The 20,005-nt window shown below is 35.2% G+C and overlaps 1 protein-coding gene across 1 annotated transcript in view; it reads right to left on the reverse strand.

Annotated features, from left to right (window-relative positions):
- Window positions 1-20,005, reverse strand: part of LOC105835246 (teneurin-a) — a 461,026-nt gene that overhangs the window by 351,437 nt on the left and 89,584 nt on the right. Inside the window, 1 exon segment of the mRNA XM_028191729.2 lies at window positions 1,266-1,301. The gene's annotated coding sequence lies outside the window, so the exon portion shown is untranslated.

Below are 20,005 nucleotides of genomic sequence, written 5' to 3' on the forward strand. Positions count from 1 at the left end.
GACCGTTAGACATGGTTTTCAACTGGCACTCGCTGTGTACTCGACGATATGGCGTGAATATATTTTGATGTCGCTTTCAATTAATATGGATATAAAAAAGAAAAAGAGAGAGAGAGAGAAGTATCCGAATATATAATAAAAGGATTTAAAAAATTTCATACGCGTGAAAATTCATACCGCAGTGCGATAGAAAAATATGAAAATATCGCAAAATGTATCGGACTTATTCAAACGAATAATAATACATTTTTTAAAAGGAATATTAAATAAAATAGAGAATGGTGACTAAAAGGTATTGAAATTAATTCATTGAAATAAATTCGCGCTTGTTACATCTATCAGGAATTTCAATCTTTGGAATGGAAAAAATCCGTGCGACGAGGCATCGCTTCAAGAAACGTTTCCAAGGTCTGTGCAGCCGCGTGGACACTTACGGCAATTAAGCATTTCTCCTACAGGATCCACAAACTCTTCCGAGAAAAAACTAAATAAATAGAGGACCGCGGTAGAGTTCGCCTTGCATGGAGGCTGGCCGCGAAGGACGAGGTCGATGTGGATACGCGGCGGTTGGTAGTGCTAGGGAGCTTGTGCAAACACAAAAGCTCACGGCTGAAGATAAACAGCGAGACTGTAAGCTGCAACATACCTTCGGGCGTTGCGCGCTGGGTAGATAGGATGGAGGAGATAGGAAGAGTCGCAGAAGGAGAGAAATACACGGACATCGTGAGCGCCCCTTTTGAAGGAACGGGGGGGAGGGGGGGAATAAGACGCACGGAGAAAGCTCTGGCGAGAAGAGTCACCTATAACGTTGACACCTATACCTAACAGCCGAAGGCTCCCCGCCTTTTCTGTGGCGGTCCTCTGTAAACTTATGACATTAGACCGTCTGCGGAATAAACTCTCGTCTTAACGGCGAAAGTGTATATGACGCGTAATCCACTTTGTTCCTCCGCCGCGACTCGCCTGCGATTTTTGCGTAACGCACGTGAATGTTTCCGACATACGTTGTAAATCTTTACAAGGCTCAAGTTTATATCGCATTTCAGATCGCAAATTTCGCTCGAACGAAATTGTCGAATAAAAAAGTGCAAAAAGCTGCATTTGCGTTTTACTTTCTAACATGCAATGCGTAACATTGAAATTATTTCATATATTAATAATATGTATCATATAGAGTAGAACATTTAATAGTACTGTACAAATTTTTAATTGATTTTTCATGCAATATTACATTTAAAACAGTTTTGAAATGTATTATATCTTACCTATTGTTGTTTCCGTTGGATAGATCAGAAATCGTTCTGCAACAAACACAAATAATATTGCTAATTAATTATTAATATAACTAATAATAAAGTAATTATGCAATTTCACTGGATTGGAAATAATAGCATAATTAAATTTATTAATCGACCTGACTTTTCGTTTTAATACTACAATATGTGAAACAAACGAAATATGATATTAACTGTAAATTATACTATTTCTAACACTTTATCATGTTTAGTGTAATAATATAATTATTAGAGGAAATGTAATTATATCGTTTATTTTAATACAATTGTGTATAATTAGTTTTTTTTTTTCTTTTTCTTTCAATCGAGCAATTAAAAGTAGTTTCAAAAACAATGATGGGTGAGTGTATATTTTGGAGCAGCTAATCTAGCTTGAAGTCTTAACTTGTAACTGGGTTAGTGGACGCGTGCTCATCGCCTGTGACAGAGGTTTGCACTTCAAAACTACGTGACGTGGCTTACGTTCATGCTGTGCGTGTTCTCGGAAAAGTGACGCGTTGGCCATTACTTGCAGCCACGAGTACTCGATCGCACGGGGAATAATTAATTCAAGCAATGTCATTAAAAGTATAGCGAAAGTTAAAACGCGTTAAATGACACGTTTATCTCGGTAAACTCGTCAGAACGACACTTTCGTCGCGATAAAAATAACTCGTGGGAGGGACGAACGCAATTATGAAATTAAATAAAACATAACTCATTAAAGACAGATAACATGAGTCATTTACACGCCTGATTCTTTTTGTTTTGCAGCAAGACAAAAACAATTATTAATTAACATCAAATAATTGATAAGAATTGCGCATGGAAACATGAAATAAAAAGAAATGCGGTTATATAGCTTTTTTACACGGCACACAGCTGATAGACGCAACGATTATCCATCGAATTTATCACGAACGTATCTCTTGAGGCCTGCATGTGTCGGGTTCGTGTATATAATTTATTATCACTTCGCGTTACTAAAAATGCCTTTACTGATTCATTCGCAGACGCATAAAAACCACGCCGTCATACATTACTCCATGGAGACCCTTGTATCCACTTTACGCACACACAATCAACTCTCCGCTATAAAGCGGCTCACAACCTAGCAATATTTTTCCCTCCACTTTTGCGTTTCACAACTTTGAGCATGAATATAAAAGGCAACGGGAGTCTTGGGGAACTTCATCACTATATTCTTTCATCAACTTGTTATCTCATCAAACATTTTACGGCATCGTGTCTTGGTGGTCAATTTTTCTACATTATTTCTTGCAAACTTAGTGCATATTTAATGGCTAAAACGTAATTACAACAGATTTTTGCTGTCGCAGTTTCGATATTTGGGATCTCACTGGAATTTCTCCTAGCTCTCGTTTCACAATTTGATGACGTGATTACATAACTTCCTGGACGAAGTTTTCGTTATTGTGTATGAAGTGACGTGTGTGGACATAAATAAATTTTGTTCGTAACATTCAGTAGGGCCAAGAAGTCTAAAGCTAACTGAAGTTGTACCGAGTTTGAAACTTGCTTCACGAAGCACAGAAGCAGTAAGATCTTGCACAATGCGTTACAAGGTGTAGGGCTCCCTTGTTAAAGATTAGCACGATTCTAGAAAAGCTCTTCGAGAGTGAATGAAAGACACGAACGGGGGATATTGTTTTCTTGTCGCGTGCTCCGAACTAACTTTGAGTGGGTAACAGAGATATAGCGGAGTAGAAGCAAGATCGCTAAAGAGTGAGCCAGAGAATTCTAAGATCAATAAAGAGAACTTTAATCAGGACTAAAGTAATAATGTTATAAAGAAAAGACGTGTGTGTGTGTTTAAAATTAGATTTGAAACTTATTCATATTCACGCTGATGACATTTTCGCACTTTGAACGTAATATCGAAGGACTGTAATTACTGTAATAATCTATTTATATCTTGACATGAAACATTTGTTCTTATAATTATTTCCTCAGGGAAATTCTCACGTTGGTATAAAATGGCTAGATTAAATAACAATAGTATTTTATTGCAGTCTCAATATTTATCGTTTACTCTTAAAAAGGTGCAATATGTTTATATCAAAAATGCATTATTTTATCTAAAAATTAATTAAATAAATTATAAAATCAACACCTAACATAAAAATCAAAGATTAAAAAGTCATATTTAATGTTACGTAGTTATGATTTCTATAAAACATTTTTATGTGTACATATAACGTGAGTTTTTGAAACTGATATTATTTCATTAAATTAATTACATAAATTTATAAATTATTTATGTAAATAATATTTTTTAATGTTTTTATATTCATTTATTATTATTTTTGTATTCACAAAAATATTTAATATTTGGATTTAATAAATATATGTACGTATATACGATTTTTTTAATGAAAAGAATAATTAATGCCGATATTTGGGAACAAGCGCATTGACCATGGCCTGTAATTACGAAACGGACGCTTCATTAATTTTTCCGTTAAACGCATACGTCTTTTTCTGCTGATGCGGCGCGTGCTGCAAATCACCCTGTTAGAGCGATTAATTGGGTCAAAATCATTATCGGTCTCCCCGTTGATATAATTAATGATCACGACTTTTAGCAGCTAACTTCAATTACTGGATCTGTACCGCATTCATTATTCTACTTACGAACTGTATATACACATACGTTTAGACATAATATCGTTAATGCTACAAGATGATGTTAGAGTTATGGTGCATTATTTAAGCTACTCAATGTATAATTCTAGTTTTATAACTTGTAAGAGTATACATAATAATGATCTTATAGTTCATATGAGATAGCGTAGCAATAAAGAGAATTGAAATTTGAAATTAGGCGAAAGTTTCTATATAGAGTTATTTTCATGCAAAACTTGATTTTAAACATTTTTTAACCATTTATATGGTTTTGTTCAGTAAATAAACGTCTAAAATTAAAAATTATTGTATTATTGAAATTTTGTGCATATAAATAAAAACGAATCAATACATAAATCTACGTTATAATGTACGGTTGTGTAGAAAAAATGTTTCTCAGGGACACATATAGCATGCATGCATGTTTCAGAATTTAATAAAGCTAGAACAGCACACGGGAACAGTATAAAACGATCGGAATAAAATAATTTTCTACCAGCTAGCCTGGAAAATTTCATGTGAAATGGAAGGTTATTGATACATGGAATACGTACGAGACACGCGCATTAAGAGGTCAATATTTAATGCTGCGACGATCAATAAACGAACGCATTGTTTTCTGAAACGTATTTTCATGCTTATTTCACGTTGAATTTACGAGCGTTTTATCATTAATCGAAACGCAAGAAATTTAAGCTGGCACGTTTTTTGCCGCGCGTATATCAATGCACATAAGGTATCCAACGACGAAGTCTGTCGTATCGACGAAAAGAATTCCGTTCAGGCTGCACTCGGACGGCATTTACGTGCAAAGCGTACGCGTTCATCATTCTTCCCGGAGTTTCTCGTATCGTCCTCCGTCTTACGTTGATGTAGTCAGAAGGCAGCGCGTTCTACACACAAAACAACCCTGTCCCGGGAACATTCCGGCGCACGTACAACCCCGGTACGATACCCCTTTACCGGGAGCTCGACGAACGCGAATGCTGGGTTTCGTTCGCAGTGGCTGGAAGAGGGGTTGGGTCTCCAACAACTTGAACAACTTCACAATAGCCCCGGCCTTTGCACGCCACTCGCGAAATAAACTTTACCCGCGTAACTTTAAAATTGATGATCGTGCCACCGACACATGTAAGAGTGTCCAAGGGGGAAACAATGTCCGTCAATGACAGTTTATTGACACGGTTTTGCTGTATATCTAATATTGTGCAGATTGTTGATGAATAGTTGCTATTGTCTTATATATAAGTTTCCGTTTAACTTCGTGGTCAGTGTTATACATGAAGGATTACGAGCGAGAGAGAGAGAGAGAGAGAGAGAGAGAGAGAGAGAGAGAGAGAGAGAGAAATACAGATTGGTTTCTCTCACACACTCGAGGATACTTTCACAAAACAGAAGTATACATTATAGTAACTACAAGCTCCTGCCGATGCCACTGGTTGTATGGTTGGCGAGAAAATTTCAGATCTGCCCGAAATAGCAGTTGGACTATCAGACTATTTATGTGCGCCACATTTGGTTTGGTTTCATTGTTACGAAAGCGTAACTCGCCGCACTGTACTTAGATGCAAAAACATGTGCATTTCAATGGAATCTAAATCAAAGTTGAATTTAGAACGGACAGTCGTGTGATGTGATATGTAAATGTATCCTTCCTGTTCACTGTTACATAAATGACGAAAGAACTGTAAAACGTGTCGTATATAATGTCCCATTACGATCATAAATGTCATAATTCAATAACATTTTAGAAATTAATTACAATCAAAATTGTTAATATGAAAATATTGTGTGCATAAATCAAGAAAAGGCAATTAAATTGCCACAAAAAAAGAAATGGCGACTTAATTTTAGTCCCTTTGTTAAAAATTTATTTTATTTTGGAATTTTCTTTTATTTGAGAAAAAAATAGAGAGAATAATAATAATAGATTAATCTGTCTATAAATATTTTTCTCGAACAAAAACAAATTACGTTCTTTGAGTTAGAAAAACTAGAGTTTTATTGAGACATCAGGTTTAATGTGCGGAAATATACCCTTTATCGAGATTAATTTGAAATATCGAGAACTGAAAATATATGGCTTACATTTATTTTATAATGTGCGCGTTAAAAATTTTGTGGCAGCAACAAATTGCCTAGCTTACGGTGCTCAGCGGTTTTTTTTTGCGGCGTGCAACTTGCTGTTGTGTACACGCAGTCACTTGCTGTCATTCGCTCGACAGAATCTGAACGTGAGGTACTCCGTGTCGTATTACTCCTCGAAAAACGATCACAAGTAATAAAAGACACCAAACGCGATCATTCTCTATGATTATTATAATTAGCGATTATTCTGCGTTATTAATTAACTCTCGCGATTAATGACGCGTAAACGTATCGAGGCAACGATTATTTATCGAAGCAGATATTTCGCGTGATTATTCATTTAATGTGAAAATCGGAGCGATAGAGGATGGGAATTATAAATTGCTTTTTCCCCCTGCTATATTTACGGGTGATAATTATATCTTTGCTTGGGTCACGATATATTTTCTATCGTGCTTTGAATTTTTTGCCGAATTAAATTTGTAATTTTTTCCATTATTTTCGAATCACCAAATTAATATACATCGCATTGCTTGGTTCGTTATAAAATAAAGAAATATTTTATTATGTCATTAATAATGTATGTTTATCACAAAATTTGTTCATTTTAAACGTGTTATACTATGTAATACTGAATTTTAATTGTATACATTTTTAAATAATCTCTTCCATGTGTCTTAATTAAATATTAACTTATATGTATAATAAATATTTTGAATTAACAAAGTAAAGATAAGATTTTCTAATATTCATATTGCACCATAAGCGCAAAAAAAGTATAGTTTTATATAGTTATTTAACGTATTTTAAGTTATTTAATGATTATGATTAATTATATTAATTGTATTTATTCTCTTTTTTTCTTTTTTATAATATACCACAAGTTTTTCTTAACACATCTGGATCGATAATTTGATTTTATTAAATGAACGGACTATATTAAATAAAATAAAATTGTATTATATCATCAAATAATAAAATCTTTTATAGAAAATATCGCCATAAGTTACTAAGTTACATATCGATTATATACTTGACGTAAGACATAATTCTACCTGAGAATCAATATCGATGTTTGTATATAGGTGCAGTTATAGGTTTGAACAAACTCCACGCGATGCTATTGATCATCTTTGATCATTTATAATTTGAAGACTATTACGATTTCGACATTACGACTCTAATTAAGCTCCAATATAAAGTCATTAAAGTATTCTATGTGATGATTACGAGATTGTAAAAGTATACAATTTTATGCCACGTTTTATCGCGACGTATTTTAAATCGCGAAAAGAAAAATTGAAAGGAAATTAAATATCATATTTATTTTAATTAAACTAAATTATCTGTATATGCAAAAGCTTTTCAATTTTTTTACTTATTTTGCCGTTATTGTCACTAAGCTGACAATGTGAGAATACGATGTTTATAATACATAAGTTTAAATTTAAGAATTTTTCGTGAATCACATAATATTCAGAAACTGCTATTAAATCCGTCGTAATTAGAGATAATAAGATCAAACATCTGATGAATTACTAAAAAGGAAGTTTCACGGCAAGCTAATTTTCCAATAATCTTGTTTTAAATACAATCCATGTTTCAATAATGAAAATTTTAATATTAAAATGTGACACTTTTGAACTTGCCTACAAATGAAGAAACGTGTTTTATAAGATTCTGTTGCTATATATTACTACAAAGGAAGAAAGAAAATATTTAAAAAAGGATATTGGAAAAAATATAACATAATAATGTGTAACACAAAATGAAAAATAATTTTACTATTATTGTAAATTTATCAAATCGTATTGTTAAAAGTTTATTAACGTAGTTTTGCGTATTTTTGGTTTAACCGCAACTATTTGTTGCGGAGAGCGTTGCTAAAAGTCAGTCATGAACATACATAACGTCAATACCGAACAAATACACTGTAATTTAAATTACTTATTTCAGACCTGTTAGCCCGGTTTGCTTTTCTTTGCTTTGATTAAATGTTTCAACATAGCGTGGATATTTATGAGATTACTACGAGCGCCATTCGGCCAAGCGTCGCTTTAAACGATCGAATTTTCCGGAAAGTAGGATACGAAAAAGATAAATACAACTGGCCCATAGGAATTCTAACATAATTACGCGGCGAAGCGTGGATCTTGGTACTACAATAAGTGTGGTACGTGCCGCGTTTGCACAATGCGTATTAATCCAATAATTACGTACTAAAACCTGCGCCCGGCCGAGAAGTAGCTCTTACAGCCACCGCACTCCCCCGAAAGCATGCATTAACAATCTAAGCATCGCGCAGATATTGACCCATGTTTTACGTTTATTTATTCACGCTGAGTGTACATACGCATTTTACACATATATATGTGCACTCACGAATTTCACTTCCTTTTAAGATAATTAATACTGTTGCTGAATATAGAGCTATTAGTTACATACGCATATCGATCTTTATTCCGAAAAAAATATTTCAATAAAAAAGTAAAATTTTTTTATGTAATCGTTAATAAAACTTTTATTCTTGCACGTTATAAAATCATAATAATGAACGACAGAATATTGACATAACGTTATTACCGCGCATAATCTCTCTCTCTCTCTCTCTCTCTCTCTCTCTCTCTCTCTCTCTCCTCTCTCTCTCTCTCTCTCTCTCTCTCTCTCTCTCTCTCTCTCTCTCTCTCTCTCTCTCTCTCTCTCTCTCTCTCTCTCTCTCTCTCTCTCTCTCTTCTCTCTCTCTCTCTCTCTCTCTCTCTCTCTCTCTCTCTCTCTCTCTCTCTCTCTCTCTCTCTCTCTCTCTCTCTCTCTCTTTGATAAGAGAAACAAACTTTTTTAATTTATATATTTTGTCCGCTATGATACGATTATTAATATTCATAGAATGGAAAACATATTGGAACGATTCAAATATCAATTAATGATTTCTTTCGCGATAGTTGAAAAATTGTTTTATTAAACCAAATATCGATTCTGCTGTTTGACGAAGCGAAATAAAGATAATAATAATTAACAAAGCTGTAGTTATAAATCATATTATCGAAATCACCGAATTTATATTTATTACCGATAAATTCCTTTTGTAACAATAAGAGACGCTGAAGGTTTCTAATTGTCACAGCTAGTGACTGAAGCTGAATATGCAGTTTGGATTAAAATCGAGTAAAATTACACGTCAATTTACTTTGAAATAAAGTCTGCATTATTATCATGTAGCGTGATATCGTTCAATTATCTTATGCCATGCAAGGAGAAATTAGCGAATATTACGTCGAATAACTTGAAATATCTACAAGAACATCCAAATGTGTAGGTAATTGCAATTTCCTTGGTAAAGCGGCAGTAATAAAATTTTCGCTTATTCCGCATTATCTGCGAGTGTAATGACGTCATAGATTCATGCCACTTTGCGTAAATTGCGAGAACCGTGGATTTACGTACGAAATAAGTGGGATGCATCATCAGAGATTTAATTTGCTGTTGCGGATTCGATTGTAATCCGATACCGCGACCCAGCGTGTCGTGTCTTATACCACTTGGTAATCCTGCGTGTACCTATGACGATCTATACCAAAGCCTGAGATCTGCATTGTGCCCGATATAGAGTAGAAACAAGACGATATAGCCTTATTGCGAGACGGGATGCGCAGTGAGAGGATAACAGTTACGGCATACGGTAACGCGCCAGTATTGACAAACATCTTCATTAGCTCCGGTTGCCTGTATACTGTCTGCCTACAAACGTTGTATATATATCGCGCAGCCATTCTCTACCTACCTGAGCATACCTGCGCATACCTCCGGTAGCTGTAGACACGGACAGTAATTTGCTAGGATTGCTACTTGATGCGAGTTAAACCGACACGTCCGCAATGTCTCGACCTCCGCTAAATCTTACGGCACATTATCGGGGCTGAGTGAAACCGTTGGGAAATCGTGCGTCGACTGCGGTCGTCCATAAATCGAGGGACACTTTAATCCTAATTCAAGTCTGGACATCGTATTGTTTATTTTGGCTCAGAAATGCATTTATAAACCTGCCATTTACACGGCCAATCGACACTTATATCGCATTCTGAGACTGCAATGGATGTCGATAAGCAATTAAAAAATGACAATTACACACAAATATAGATGTGTTCTACCTGAAATAGATTTGCTAATTACCGAACTGTATCATAATATTAAAGTGCAATTTGTAACTTTAATTTAACGCGGCTAAATAATTCAGAAAATATCCAATTTTATGTGATACGAATATTACAAAAGTTAAAACATGCTTCAAAATCGGTAATCATCAATCAGTTGATGCACGTGATAAGCTAAATAATTAATGAGCGCTTGTGTCATAACAAAATCTATGTATAGATCACATGTATTGTGTGATATTATGATATATGACCTGCAATAATTACTTTACATCGATCTTTCATTTGTTTTATCTCATTTACGTAAATTGCGCTATTAGTGTTACTCCTCAATAATATGTATGGAAAAGATAATTAAAAAATAATTTGAAACATGATGATGTTCATAGCATAATGATTTACATAATACAGTTTGAATTTTGAAACATCGTAACTGCAGTTGCAAGTTTCTTTTGCATACGGAAACGACCGTACATATTGCATTAAATAAGTAATGCAAGTTGCAATTTTTATGCTGCTTGATCAAGAAAATACATCTCTGTCGTATACATATTTCTTTCCCTTTAAGAAAATTCTTGGAATTACAGAATTATTTAAATTGCAATCTTGTTTATGTTGTTGACAAATCTCGCGACAGAAAAGAAAAGTAAACGAAACGTAAATTAATATCCGCATATGAAAAGATCGATGTATAATACATATGAAATCGTTAAAATACTAGTTAATGGAATATAATGTGATAATGGAATCACATTAATTTTCATTATAAATATACAACATAAACTTTGCGCGTTAAATAAATACTATTATCGTGTGATTAAAATAATAACGAATTATCGTAAACAGTGTAATTAGTTTTTTAATCAAAATACACGAATAAAACGAACACAAAGTTACTTTAAATTGATAAATTTACTGAATAACATTAATGGCAAATAAAATTGCATTTTCAACACAAACATTCGAGTTCGCAGTTTAAATTAGATTTATTTAAGAAAAGGTGCCAAGGTCTCTATTATACTGTATACTTCTCGGAATAAAACCGGATAAAAAACTTGATTTTATTTTTTTGTGGATGGATCGGTGAAAAATCCACCATGTATTGCGAGATATCTTTTTTTATTTTATCTCGAACGATTGCCATCTGTTCAATTTTTGGATGCATGAAATACATTTTTCAGTTTTATTCGGCTCAGAAGATTTCAGGAAAAAAATAACGGTGCACAGGTTTTCCTCACTATAATAGCATTTTGTCAAAGTACGTCACTTTTTATATATACATATATATATAAACATAAAAGAAACGTATAGTTAGATTAATCCGATATACTAACATACTTTATTATAATAATATATTCTTCGTCTCTTACAAACATAGTCAGAATTATAGTGATGTTTTGATCAAAAAGGCATAAAAATGACTTGATAAAAAAGCTATTGCTGCAACCGAATGCCGAATATACGAGCGCAACATATCTATCGTAACTACGGTGCAAAGAGATAATGGTCATAATCGTATTACCAATTCTATTTGTCGCAACAAACGAACTCCATCCGGTACGTGCCACTGCCGCATGCGTCTCGCTTATTGTCGTTAACACAGTCGCATCCACTATTTTTAACTATGTCATTCGTACAATACAATAATTCGAGTACGCATGCTTTCTTGTAAAGTCTTAATCTGAATTCTAAGTATTCTCTTTATGTATAATCAATTACTTTTACAGTCGTATAGCTCCGAATTTTGCTGAGAAATGAGCACATTTAAAATTAACTGTTTTTTTTTTACTTAATTATGTATAATGATTATTGATAATTGCACAAAGAAGATGGAAAGTGTGCCAACAAATTCAATTATTGATGAAAGCGTTTATACTTTTTGGACAGGTGCTGCATTTTATTCGATAATTTCGTATATTTATTTGCAGTATCCTGCACTTTCAAGAATGATTAATAAGTATGTCAATCATAATTATTATCATTACACTGTTTGCTCGGACAAGAACAATGACAGTGGCCAACGAGTACACCAAAAGGAATATCACGGTATTAATAAATTAGTCGATGATAAGCAAGCACGATGTAACGGCGTCGTTTATCACGAACTTGTCCATTCATCGTTACGAGGATTAGATTAATTACCGAAAAGCCCGATAAAACGGCGTGTCTGGCACCTAAGTGCAGCACGGGCTCGTCAATCAAGCCGGAAAGTAATTCTTACGCGAATCTCCAACACCAGCGTACGACGAGTGCAATGAAAACTGCGAGGACCGGCACAGATAAAATATGAGGACAGTACTTTCCGTGATAGCATACGACGCATTCGAATCACATTGGATGCGATAAATTTCCTTGTTGTCATTAATAGCAGTATTTGTTTAATTTCTATAATAAATTGTACGATTAAACATTGGGAATAAATATTGCAGGTAATCCGCTTGATTCGTGTGATAACGAGTAAGAAATCCGTGTGTTTCCGACGAAAGAAAATTACATATCTAACGTATATCTTCGCGTCCATGAGTGAACCCGTATTTGCAGGCTAGATCCCAACGACGATGTCAACGACATGTTGCAATCGCGCGCACGGACATACGCAATCCGGTCAACCCTGGATCGGACGTGTCGATAGGTTGTGCGCGGTCGTACCATTATTTCCGAGAATAGCATCATTTTCGATGCTATTACCTCGAGTACGCCCGCACGACAGTCCAACGGACGGACACAATGGCGATGTTTGCGCCATGCGGGAGTAGGGACGTGGCATACGTAGGCGCGAGTAGTATAGATTAGACTGATGGTGTTAGGTGGTGGTGGTGGTGTAGAAGCAGAGGTCTGGCCGGGCTACGATATGCTTACGAGATTGATAATGCCGGTACGTCGGGATCGAATAGCTGCTAGATAAGTAGAATCCGATATATAGATGACGCTCCACTCGAGCGTGCGTACATACATAGCGCTATGCCTAATTGCTCGTAAATGACGGATCACGATGTCAAGTCGGGAGGTCAAGCGGACTCCTCGACGGTGGCCTCGGCAACCAGGTTCTCCCGCGGCCCGAGCCCCTCCATCTAAGCCCCTCCGTCTATCCATATTCCTATCTATTTGATTTTGAAGCCCCAAATCGGGACGCCGGCTCTTCGAGATTACGTCGCGTTGACAACCATGGCTCTCCCTGCGTCACTATCGTTTTAGGGATTTAAATGTAGGTCATCCTACCCTTTGTCGATTACGAGGTGTCCCTTCGGCTCGTTGAATAACGATGTAACGCTGCGAAAAAAGTTTTTTAAACAAAAAAGTCTATCTGGTTATAAAAACGACGTGGGTGATGATAGAAGCGGTATTGCCGTTAGCAACGGTACAAATTATAAATAGATACACAAATTAAAAGAATAAGTGATTATACAGTTTTACGTAACGTATGGTATTTACGTAGGCATTTATTTGACGTTGTTTTTTTTTTTCATCTCGGCTTTCAGAAAATACGACTCGTAATTAACTTCTGCTGCTTAATATGTGGAATAAGAGTCATAACGCAGGATGACGGGTACATTCCAACCACGCGAGAGTCTCTTTAAGAGTGAAATTTTACACTTTTATAGCGTATGACTGCACAGAAATGCACTCTGCGACACAAATATCGCGCATATGCATTTTGAGTGTGCTTGACCACGGATAACGCGATAAACTTTACGACCCGAAGCTCGTCGCTCGTAATGGATTTGCAATATGTTGCAAACGGAGCGAGGGAGGTGCGACAGCATGAAAAGTGTGACGGCACGTCATCAGGAAAATTAATATGGATACAATCATTTGCTGGAGAATTTAAATTGAACCTCAATAACGCAACGACTTATTTCGCAAATATATTATTAAATCATATGATTATTAAAAATGAGATATTTATCTTTTTAATTAGAAACGTTTCTTTTTTTTTTACATCTTGAACATAAATCTAATTTTCAAATTGTCCTCAGTTTTTGCAGTCTTTCAAATCATAAATATGATAATTTCTATTTAATTCTGCATTCTCAATTTTAAATCGCATCTCCAACTTTACTATATTATTCTTCAGCTTCGTTCATTTATGTTATGTTACATCTCTAACGTTAGAAGCATCGTCCAGCAATGTACCATACGTAATTGACAAACATGATCGATGCATCGGAAGATTATGATACTCATTGTATCTCCGATAGTCGTAGCGGAATGTCGGCTTCGTCCAATAAGAGTATCCTTACCGTGAATTGAATCCATCTATCAAGTCCAGCCGTCATGATTGGTGCTTAAGGGTGGTTTGTTGCTCGGCTTAGAACAAGATACCTTGATTGAATAGCGGGTGATATACGAGCGCGGATAACGAAAAAGACGGCGCAAATCTGCGGGCTCAAAAAGTTTAGCCGATAAATAACCTTTAACGAGCATCGCGATATAGATACGAATTCGATAAAGTGCAACGCTCTTGAGATAACGTTGGGTGCATCCCAAGAATTTCGTTACCGCCGTAGTTTCAAAAAAATTATTTACAAAAAAATTTCTCTATTATAAGATAAATGTGTTAACCTAACTGTGTTAATTTTATATTAATGTTTTATAAGCACTAAAAAAATAGAGCACTATTCCATTTTTTAATATTAAGGTGAAATCTATCATAAATTAGAATAAATTTTAATTTGCATTGAAACTTGAATATTATTGTAATTTCAGATATTACACAATAACAATTTAGCGAATTATATTTACGTTTACATTAATTTAGGTTCAACTTTCTCAAATTTTATACATTCTATTTGTAAATTTTGCGAAATATATGCTTGCTTAAATTTCAACTTAAATTAGATTATAATCCTTTAATAGTATTAATAATATTGGAATTAAATTAATTATTAAATTAATATCAATGTCATTTTAATGCAATATATTCAATTATGCGATAATTAAATTTGTTATATGCAGTTATGTTTTAAGTTCACCAAAGAAAAATATTAAATTGATATTAAATAAGCAATAAAAAAATACTTATAATGTACTTTGCACTTCTGTTCATCGCGAGTATATTTTTAATACTTTTTCGACCCGTTATTAATTGTTCGTATTCATGACAGTGTTGACAGCGCGAGGAGTCTCGTTACTAAGAGATGCATGCATTATCCTTTGTTCCATGATAGAATATGCGGCTTTTGATACCGACCAGCATGAAGCAGTACATACGTCATTGTCCAACGGGTGTTCTGCGGTGGTAATTGTCATTTGATCTCGGTAACCCTCCCATATATACGTAGCACCCGCAGTTCCTACCCGCCTCGCAGACATTCATCATTTACAGACAATTGCCTCAACTTGCCTTGCACGATGCGTAAGCTACTACTAGGTAACCCTAGTGAGACATCCGCCGGCTTACATCGACGTAATGTATATTCCGCATGCGATTGCAATCGTAAGACGATGCGCGCATAACCACGACGTGCCTTTGATGAGGCATCGTCACCTGCAGAACGTAATGGTTGGCTGCGTATTTCGATCGATACCGAGACGATATTCCCGTGGAAAGAAAGCTCGTGCCTGCTCCCGCAAATGATTATGTTTGAATATCAATATTATCTTTTTGAATAATAAATACTATATTCTCGATCGCGGTGAGATAAAAGTACCACTGAAATTTGACGAAGGGCTAATCGAGACGTTAAGCAATTCTGTCATTATTTATTTAGTCATTTCCGCCAGAGGATTCTAAAGTCACCTCGCATCGATCTTAATATTATAATGAATTAATTGAAGCTTTTAGCACTTCATAAATTACGTTGAAACTTTGTATCAAACAAAATATTAAAGCTTATCTAGACACCGTGAATCATCAAAACCTGCTAGTTCCAGAAATGTATTCTAAAATTCATTTTAAAGAAAGGAGATAGAATTATATCTATCTCCTATTACTTCAACTTTATTATTCAACTTTACTATTTCAGGAATTGTCAATTGATAATTTCAAAATGATAGTAATCACATATCTTGTCAAAACGTCCGCTGTGATATATGTTCCACTTAAGAAAGGTCTGTAGCGAAGATAGAGAATCTCAGAGACTCCATCAACAGTCTATTTTATAAAGCTGTTAATTAAGGACAAGACCCATGGTCACGTTGCGCGTTAGTAGGAATATCTTGGAACGCCTTATGAATATTTATATACACCAGGCTGCTGGTAATTATACTAGGAGCCGCTACATAGGTCCCCTACCGTTTACGTCTACTTACTACTTAAAAATTTATTATCTTCTAGTTTTTATCGTGAAATAGCAATTAAAATATAAAAAATATATATAAAACTCGACTATACTTCGTTTTGAGTTAATGAGAATTTAACAATCTAAAAGAATACAAATAATTATACGCTTTCCAAATGAGACTGACACGATGTTGTAAAATCAAACCAACCGTTATACATGTGTTAGCTAAAGGAAATGGAAAAACACGTCATGTTGTTAAGCTTAATTCGAAAGCGAAAAGGCTACCGCGAACAATGTATAATTAGGAAAATAATCTGAAAACTCAAGTCATAAAGAGGAAAGAGCAAATTACATGCACTAATTATTTGCATAAATATTTATATGGTAGAGTTACCTGCTTGCAAGAACATACGTATTTCGTTTGTATATCAAAATTCAAAATGCATATGCTGTAGGTAAATGGAAATTAGCAAAATGTGCTTCTGAAATTTTCGCGTAATAGGATAGCGAAAATCAGCTTAACGCGAAATCACCGTGAGATGCAAATCTAGATTTTTATAGTATGGGGATTTACCGCTGAGATCTCTGCCCGCGCGAAATATTCGCCTTGGCGCATTACTAGTCAGACACCATAGATCTGAACGGGAGCACTCCAAGGCGGTAGTCTAAATCTACTGCGGTTTTGCCGTGAATCTCGGAGGTAACATACCGAGAAACTCTGTTTACGGCCGAATCCTCAAGATCGCTAAATCCAGGTTACTCATTTTCTCTACATTGACCTCGATGCACGAAAAGCGTTTTAATGAATTCTCCGCGCGAGATGAGCTGCTAAATGCTGTGCGAATTTATGAAAGAGCGAAGTACGTATGTGTCATATGCAATAATAATAATTTTATAAAAATAGCAAAAACCTGTAAAATAATTTATGAAATTCAATTATACGTATATATAATATTTAAATATCATTAAAGATTAGAGCTAAATTAACAATAAAAAATATATTATTTCCACATTTCTCTAACATTAAATTAAGAAACTTATCTTTGATTTTTTTTATAGAATGTAGAATAAAATTTAAGCGTAGTGTAATATAGAATATTTCCTCTCTCTTTCTCTTTTCTTAAAAATTTTAAAATAAAAGTTCAGCTTTGCATGAGGAGTACGAATATATAAAATCACTGCTTCTCCCACCCAGAGATGAGCTTACCCGGCCGGAAGTTATTATGAAGCAGAAACGAGAATAAATCTCGACGTAAATCACAAGCGCGAACATTCCTTGGAATTATTCGCGTCGTGGATTACGCGTTTGCGTTCGAAGTGGACGTGCGCTTAGAGAAGGTGAAAACTCCTTGCCCTCACGAGTTATGAGGGCAGCTAAAATTCGTATCACGCCATCTGCGTAATATCGGCTGCACGACTTATCGCTTTTCGCTGCAACGCTGACCAACGTAAATAACGCCTGTATCACTGGACACATCCGTTTCATCGTCCAACCGTTTCTATTTGCCTTTCAACGGAATCAAGAAACATTTCGTTCAGATGGAGCGACGTCAAAGCTGCGTCGTTTTGGTGCGAGCGAAAAGGGTGTTTTTTAAATCACTACACATACGACAGTTGCGCAAAATTAGAAATTCGTATTATTATATCAATCTGTATTTTACATTCTATGTATTCTGTATATTATACAATCTATGCATTTTTACTGTTATTGTACATTTCCGCAAACTAAAGTTCTTTCAATATGAAATCTTTTCTTTATTAAATATTTATTAAAACACTAAGTATTGCAACAGATTAAGAAAAAGCATATACAGAAATGCAGAAAATATACAGATTCATATAATGAAAAAAATATCTTTATAATACGATGATATTAAGGGCAACTCTCTTTGAGAATTGCAATTTTTTATATAATATACGTGCTCTATTTTGTATACGAAGGGAAAGAAACGCGAAATTAGCAACGAATAAACTAGAGAAAGATAATTCTGTCTCTATATTTGTGTCGACAGAAATAGAGAAGTAATAATAACCTTTGAGTTGAGTTAACGAATTTTATCGCAATTAATTATTGAATTCAAAGGATATAAGAGGTTTTTAAATATAAAGATAAATAAATGCATTGTTAAATCATTGTCCATATACATGAGCGACATTGAGTATTGATAATACAAAGAACCATGGCGGTTGTTTCATAGTAAAGAATATTTTAAAGCAGTAATTGGATCAATCCGATGCAAAAGTGGAAAAAAGGAACGTTTTTCTTTGATACGTTTCATTAAACTTTGCTGAGGTTCTAAAAATATTGCATTACTGAACTCAGTTTGCTATTCCATTATAACGATACATTCTTTTTTTCTCCCCTTCCCTTCCCCCTGATTTCTATACTTTGCAAGTTTCTTAACGAAGAGGATATCATCATATCTCTACATATTCCCTTCATTTCCCTAAATGATGTTTATTTCTGAACTATCACAAATCTCGATAGATGCAAAGAAAAAAGTGGAATGGTAATAAATAACCAATCTTTACGGGATCAGTGCGTATTCTTAGGGAAGAAATCTCTATTGAACCAGAAAATCAATTATGTCTCCAGCAGCGGCAGCCAGACAGTCATTCTAAACTAAACAAAAAAGTCGCTGATGCGTTGTCGGACTTCTGCTTCTGATATGCAAACGTAAGCACTAGCCAGAGGTATATGTATACATATACACATATATCTATGTATGTACGGCAAAAGGGTCCAGCAGATGTAGGATTACTGCTGCACCATTGCGAGAGGACCTATAGCGTGTGGTCCCGAAACGATTCTGTGCAGAGGAGAGTTGGCGGAGCTGGTCCGAACCGAAAGAGGGAATGGAATAGCAGAGAGGAACGGCGAGGGGGGAAAGGGGAGGAAGAGGAAGAGGAAAGGAAGAGAGTACGGTTTCGCTCGAATGCGTCGATAGCACGGTGGCCCAGTTCTCTCTTCCTCCTTCCCCTTTTCACCTCCTTCTCTGATCCTTCTCATTTTCTTGCTCTCCTCGTTTATCCACTACTCTTGCAATGCTATCTTTGTTGCTCTGTCTATCGTTGACATCTAGCCGATTTCTCTCTCTCCCTTTCTCTCCCCCTCCTTGTTCTCCCACATCGTCCTATACGAATTTATAGGCGACCTCGTCGCTACACATCCGCGGTTGAATGGACTTACGATGACATGGAAGTGATTTCGGAAATCCTTGAAATTGTATACAAAGAAAATTCTAAAACGTCTACACTACAAGAGATATATAGATTATTATTATTGTTATTATTATTACATGCTTGCAAATAAAGAACATACATCGAAATCTGTTGTTATCGTACTAAATCATAATATTTCATAATTCTCGTAAAGACAATTGTACGAAATTATGTATTGTACATCGCGTACTCGTAATCGAACGTAGATAACATGGCTATGACATCGTGACCGCAATGCATACGCTAGGAACACTTGCGATTAGAGTGGAGGTTCGCAATCGCCACGAACACAGAATTATATTGATTACAACACTCATCAACAATTAATTTCTCGGGAGCTCTATCTATATGTGATGTTAGCACATATACTCCAATATCCCGCGGAGTGCACAATTGCAAACCG

The sequence above is a fragment of the Monomorium pharaonis genome, chromosome 1, assembly GCF_013373865.1.
Source record: "Monomorium pharaonis isolate MP-MQ-018 chromosome 1, ASM1337386v2, whole genome shotgun sequence".
Classification (NCBI taxonomy): Eukaryota; Metazoa; Arthropoda; class Insecta; order Hymenoptera; family Formicidae; genus Monomorium; species Monomorium pharaonis.